This window comes from Electrophorus electricus, chromosome 15, assembly GCF_013358815.1.
Source record: "Electrophorus electricus isolate fEleEle1 chromosome 15, fEleEle1.pri, whole genome shotgun sequence".
Lineage (NCBI taxonomy): Eukaryota > Metazoa > Chordata > Actinopteri > Gymnotiformes > Gymnotidae > Electrophorus > Electrophorus electricus.
Genome location: NC_049549.1, coordinates 1,033,234 through 1,040,504, shown reverse-complemented (window position 1 = coordinate 1,040,504; position 7,271 = coordinate 1,033,234).

Here is a 7,271-nt window from a genome sequence, read left to right as displayed (position 1 = left end):
TCAATGTACTCTGACATCACAGAACACATATTCAAGCACATCGAGTAGTGCAGGCAATGGTTAATCCTCCAATCCTTCGACACGAGCCAGTCAGGCAAACAGTTTTAGGAGCTACTTTTGTTGCATGTTGGCAACGCTCTCCAAGGCTTTTGCCACCCCACTGTAAATCTAACCTTGCTGTTAGACAAATATGTTGTTTACATGAACAATGAATTGGACAGATCTTAATGCAGCTTTAACACAGTTAGGGTTCTTTGCCTGAAACATACTTTAAAGTTTAGATGCAAGTTTCATTGGTTTCATAGGCTAACGTTACAGAAGATTCCCATCAAGGCTAACAGCTTTTTTGTTTTCATTTAAATAAACTTTCATTTTATGAAACAGGGCTTTATTGGGGGATGTGTCATTTCATTGGCACTCCTTTTATGAAAAAGGGAGTACAGTGTTTGTAGCACCACAGCTTGCTATTGGTAATTCACTTGTGATGATGCAAACATGTTGGTATTGTTCATCTGTGCTGTGACACAATAGACTGAGTATTCCACCAAACAGCTGTTCTTTTAATCCACTCAGAAGCATTTATACTAGTGTTTTTCAACATCAGCAACTAAGATCTCATTTGTCATTGTTATTTTATGAAAAAAGGAAAGATGAGGAACTCTGGAATTTTTACCCTGCACCATAATCTGGATTATTTTGTTCTCTAATCTGATCTGCAGGAATGATCTGGCTATGTAGACAAAACAGCCAGAAAAGGGTCTCATGTCATGACCACATGACTGGAACAGACTTCAGCAAAGTAGCAGGCTAATATTTTTATAAACACAGAACAAGAGTACAGACAAAATATTACAGCCACCAATTGTGGACCAATACACTTTCACTGAGCAGTGTGGCAGTGCAGTAGTTTAATAAAGCAGTGCAAAATGGCTGTCTTTGAAAACTTTGACATTTACTGTCCAGCATTCACCCCTGGATGGTCTATGATATGAGGAAGGAATGTGTTTGTTCAACATATGGAATTTAAAATGTTTTAAAATGGGCACTCAAGCCTCTAGTTCGATGGCTCTTGAGCTGTTTTCAATGAATGAATCAATATGATTCTTTGCAAAGAAGTCAAAAGTTAAAAACATTTTTTCCAGCGTTTGTAGCACTTATTTTATAACTATGGGTTGACACATCTGGTTTCTGTCAGGGCCTTCACCGCAATGTCATCTTGCAGCACCCAGAGTGCACTGAAATCAGTCTCCCTCTTTTTGCAAACCCTGTGACATAATGAACTATGAGATTAGAGTAGTGAGTTTATTTTTCAGTATGGTATCCAGTGAATAGGATAATATTCATCACATGATACACTCTTTTGATTGGGTTCAGACTTCCAGCTTGTTCAGAGTCCCTTTTGAAAGAACACTCTTTTCACTTGGCACAAATGGATTGTATGTTTTGAATGCATTACTGAGCCAGGGTCAGATACTTGCCATCAGAATAAGATATGTATGATTGTGCCGATGCAGACAACTGATCTCAGAGTAGCCCATTAGAACGTCTTCTGTCACTTGAGTTCTTCTGTCTCTTAAACAACCTTTAAATGTGTTATTGTGGGGTTCAGTTGGAGTCAGATGTCATAGACCATCTGACTTGAATGACAGCTAATTTTACAAAACATTGTTTTCTTTCTGCTTTGCTATAAGATTTGGCTCAGTGATTTTCTGCATGGCATATGGGTAATGTTGTGGGAATTATCTATGGAACTACCTCAAGCAATTATATCATATGGACGTGATTAACATTTACAGACATGTTTTTAAAACTTTTTCTTTTAAATATGGGTCGACTTAACAATATGGTCTTTGTTAATTAGTCATTTTTGAAAGTTGAAAATGTGTTTGTATTATTTATTGTAACATAGGGCAGTCAGTGAACACGTGTGCTGTTTTATTGCAGTTTATACACGAATTACTTCCGGCACAAACAGAAGCCGTGAAAGTGCAGACAAACCCAAACGTGGACAACCAGAATGTAGACATGTGGGAACAGCAACGTGCAAAACGGAGAAACGACGACTAAGGAAGCAGATATATACACAGTATGAACGCAAGTGTTTAAAACGACCACACGTATCCGAGGGTGCAGAAACGAAACCCTTCAATAGACCATGAACAAATAATAGTTACGGCAGCGGTCTCAGGGCGGAGCTAATGTCTATGTGGACCAATCAGCGGTCTCAGGGCAAAGCTAATGTCTATGTGGACCAATCAGGTATGGCACAGTTGCAGCAGCCCTGAGATTGATAACATTATTTATTATTTAGAACATCTGCTGTAGGAATGAATAGTTTCACAAATACCATAAAATTATAACTCTAAAATTCTTGTTAAGTATGTCAACAGAAAGGGAGGGTAAGACATTTTCAGAACATTGATCTTCAGGCTTCATCTGGGGCCTCCGATCTTGCTTCAGGCAAGCACAACCTACTGTATACATTTCAACATTTCACACATAATTCTTCACTGGACTTTAGAGGGAGTCTGTAACAGACACATCTTTATGCCAACTCATCTATCTTCTTACTTGTTAAAATAGTTGCTGTTTCCTACATTAAATAGCCGTTATACGGTTTCCTACATTAAATATACATTAAAAGGTTTTCTTCTCATGATCTGTGGTGAAGTGATCACTGTTTGGGAGTCGGAAAACGGGAGAATTTTCGTGTTTTTTTATTTTTTATTTTTTACTTCATTAAATATGACCGAATCTGTTTTTACTCTGATATGAACAAGCCTGGCCGTAATCCCATCTCCACACGCGCCTAACGAACCCCTACAGACTCTGCTCGGGGAGTCCGTGCCAAGCGGTTTACTAGTTTACCAAAGAAAACCTTCAGGGAATTTCCTGCGAACCGCGCGGCTTCAGATATTCCACAGTCTGCGCTGTGACTCAGGAGCGTGGCTGGACCTTTGGCGCACGGCCACGCACATGGCTCGTGAAACGGATGCGTTTCTGCTGCACACTTAATGATGTCCTCGTGGCGTGACCGGAGGGCCCCCGAGGCCCAGTGGAACAAACGTGTTATTGCGCTCCGTTTCAAACCGGACTCGACGGAATATCCACTTCGATACGTATATCTAGTTACATAATCTCTGCTTGTTGGTGTTATGCTACTGTCAAGATGGGGCTCTTCCCCCATTTTTAAAGATGGAACGACAAAGTGTATGCCAGCAGACTTCTGGATAACAGTGTCTCCATGATAAAAGCGCCATGTATGCTTTTGTCATTCTCAACAAGTCCAGGGCCCGTTTTTCACAAACGTTATGTAACTTGACCCTATTATAAATACGTCGGCAGTGAAGGTGATGCGTACATAAAAAGCTAATGTGAATGATGTCTGAACTGAACATATCATATGTGCATTTTAAATTTTATTTATTCATGTTTGTTCATAACCGGAGATATGTGGTTCCAGTGGAACGCCTCTTATAGTGCTATATATTTTAGTAAACTAACATTGCTTAGTGCCCAGTACATTTTAGATGACAAATCAAGTTATCAGATTTAATTTTGGTTAACCTACATTGTCTCGCACCAAACACATTTTGATTGCGAAATCAAGTTATCGTGTTTATTTTATTGTAATTGATCATACTTGGAACAGTTTCTCACTTTCTACTGTCAAAGCTGCCTTCAAGTACAGTGGTCAGGTGATCAGAGGTTCAGTACAGTGATCTGGAGATCAGAGGTCCAATGCAGGTGTCAGGTGATCAGAGGTCCAGTACAGGGGACAAGTTCCACTCAGGGATTCAGTTTCATCTCATCAAATGCTTCGTTATCCAGAACAGGAAAAGAAACCATGTTTGTCTGAGAACATAAGGGAGGGGCATTTCTCTTCTTAGAAGAGCACTAGCTCCTTAATAGTGAAGGTAGTCAATGGGTAGTCCTGTGGATCAGCCATTTTATATGCTTATAGCTCATCCTCCTTCCTATGTACCATATTGTTTTATGGAAAAGATGGAGCTCTATAATAATAACAGACAGGCAACTATACTTTTTACAACTGCTGTGTGAGTTATTTAGGAGAATTCTATAGTCAGTAATGTAAAAAAATAATTCAAAATAAAAGTTTATGTTCTGAGTTGTGATACAAATTCCCCCACGCCTCTTAATGGATTAGACAGCACAGAGAAAATTGGCATATCCAGATAAATTATGCTTAAACATTTTCCTAAAAGCCCATTAAACTTAACAGCTTCTGTGCTACATCAGCTGACCTAACAGCACACACACACACACACACACACACACACACACACACACATCACAGAGGTGGGTCATATCCCTCACCTCCTGGCTTGCAGTACAGGATTTTCTGCTTTGCGGATGATCATTTCTCAGCGTGAAGGATGGAGGACCTGCCAGAGACATGGAGCAGCTTACTTTCCCAGACCTCAGCTTTGGCAGGAGGGGTCTTGTTCTCCCCAGGCCTCGGGGAATACACTGGGGAGAACAGGAACGGGCTGAGGGAGCGTCCTCAAAGAGAAGCCACCATTTCAGAGGATCCTGAAACTCGAGTTCTTTTCCAGATGTTGTGTGTTAACTCAACTCCTTTATATTACACACACATATTTTTTCCCCCTTGACTGGAGCAATCAGATAAAGAATTGAAGAAGCAAGAGTGAATAGTGAACTTTTACTATTCACTAATAGTGAATTTTTAATGATGTCAAGATAAAAAGGAATAAATACAGGGTGAAACTGCAAAATCACACTGATCAGGAGCTCAAACACATGTTAAACACTGTATGCTGTATGGTGCAAACACGCCTTTATGTTATGATTGCTCTCCTGTTGATTTAGATGGTTTTGATCACCCCAAGTCTTTTTTAATTAAACTGTGGCATTAAACAAAAAACCAACCAACACGATCTCCTCTCACTGTGTGGGCAGCATCTTTTTACTAGTGCCGTGTCAGTGAAGTTCGGAGCAGACTCATCAAAACCCGATTAGCAGTGCCCGTGTACTTTGCTTTGCTTTGTGAGAAACACCATCGCTGTGTCTCAAGGTCAAACCCTTTGCCTAAACAATTGAGTCTGAGAACGCAGACTTAAACCCCTGCTCAACGTCAATGGCGAAAACTGAAGGACACTGGAAAAGCATTTATGAGGCCACAGAACACGTCTGTGTAATAGACGGTGTGTTGTTTCCTTACATAAGGTACCATTCCTGCACATACCATGGAAGGGCACGGACCAGAAGGCGTTGGGGTTTGGCGTTTACATCAACTGCTGTTACATTCATCAGTGTGTGGACCGATTCAGCAGAGTCTAAGGAGAACTGGCAATGGTCATATGGAAAAAAGATCATGTAAAGTAGATACATCTAATGAATCTTGTTACATGGTGTTCAGACACAGGGGTCTCCCAGTCAACCCAGCCAAGCTGTAATTACTGAATCACAAATGTTTGAATCAGTTCTAAAAGATGTTTATCATGAAAATCTTCAAGAGCAGATCAAAATAACATAAGTTACTACATCACATACCAAAGATAGATTTCATGAAGTTGCAGTAAAACCACATTAGGGCAGGAAAAAAAGTGCATAAACGTCTGATGACTTCTGCTTGAATGACTTTTAGTCTACGTAAATACAGGCTCACTGAACAAACAGCAAATATTCACTAGGTTCTCTAACTTGACCTTTTGACATTGACATCAGGTCCAGGCATGTTCCCACCATATGTCTTTAGCTTTAGTGCTAAAGGTCAGATAATGGTCACATCACAGCACCGAACATGCCGGATGGCTCGTCGTCACTATTGGCTGCTGCAGCCAGTCTGATCAAGAACAGATTCCTAGACTCATTTTTGAGACAGATTGAGAAGAACATTTGAAACATGTTTTCACAAACACCAGCATGCACTGAGCATTCTGTGTTAATGCCCTAATATAAATTTTGTCCATATTTGATTCTACATAATCTGTTAACTGATAACCTCTTCTGAAGATAGAAATCGTTGTGGAGGGGAAGAGTGATTACTGGGATTTCTATTCACATCTCGGAATCAAGGGCTGGGAAACCAGCCCATTGTGTTATGAAAAGCCACCTTCTGTATGTCAGGTGGCAAGTAAAGCAATTATTTTATATCAACGAAAACAAAAAAAAAGGTGGGTTTCCTTTATATCTTTGCCAGCCAAACACAAACATTCCTTCCCTTTTACTTCACGCTGGATTACCGCCACACCATCCCAGAACTCTGATTTGATGGAAGTAAACACAGGAGAAGCTTATGAAAACAGCTCTCATGACACAGCTTTCCTTTAACCCTGCGTCTTCTAAAGACGCCCCAGTCGCACTGACGAAAATGTCAAGCTCTATCCAGCCCAGCTGCTCGGGAAAGCAATCACGAGGGAGTACTCAGCAAGAGCATACATCAGAGCCATATTCATGCCAGGCTGAAGTGTGACCAGCCAGAGTTCCTCTGTATGTTCCGTGAGGTTTTCCTGTACCTGTTTCTAATGTCATAACTAGACATCAATATCAACATGACATGAACATTGATCTGCTTGGAGAGGAGACAAGGGAGAATTACTTAAGACCCCAATGCTGGGGAAACACTTCCTCATTATAAATCTCGCTGTAAAATCAGCATGACTATGGATCACTCTCTCCCAGCATTGTACAAGATGCCCCGGGAACTTCACTGAACTCACATTGTTTTTATTTGCAAGTTTTATGCAGTGTTAGACAGTTCTATGTTTTTTAAAGACTTCATGCCTGACCCCTGCCCCGAACCTCATGGCATAACACACCTGATTTTACTTATCAGATCATTGTTAAGCCCCGTGTGAGCAGAGCTAGACATTTTATAGAAAAAGACAAGAGTAAAATGAAAACATAGAAGTTTTCCGTTCAGGTTGTGAGTACTGGGGTTGGAACCCAGTTCGCTTATAGGTGGCTGAGAAGCCTGTTGTGATAATAGCCTGAAGGACAGAGCTGTAACTTCAGAAGACAGGATGTCAGAGGAAAGAAGAGCCTTAACCACAGTCGGGACAAGTGCAAGGAGCAGAGTAACCAAGACAAAAGCGACCTGAAAGCAGATTTTTGATCCGTGTCACACTTGACACATGTGGGCTCTCTATGTGTTATCTATCGGTAGCCTCTATCCAAACGTTCGGCTTCCATATTTTTGGTTTTCTGAATGTTAATCGCTGTCTTACAGTAGCAAAGACTACTGGGAATGCTGCTTATACCTGTCCTGTGCTCGTGCACTACAGCGT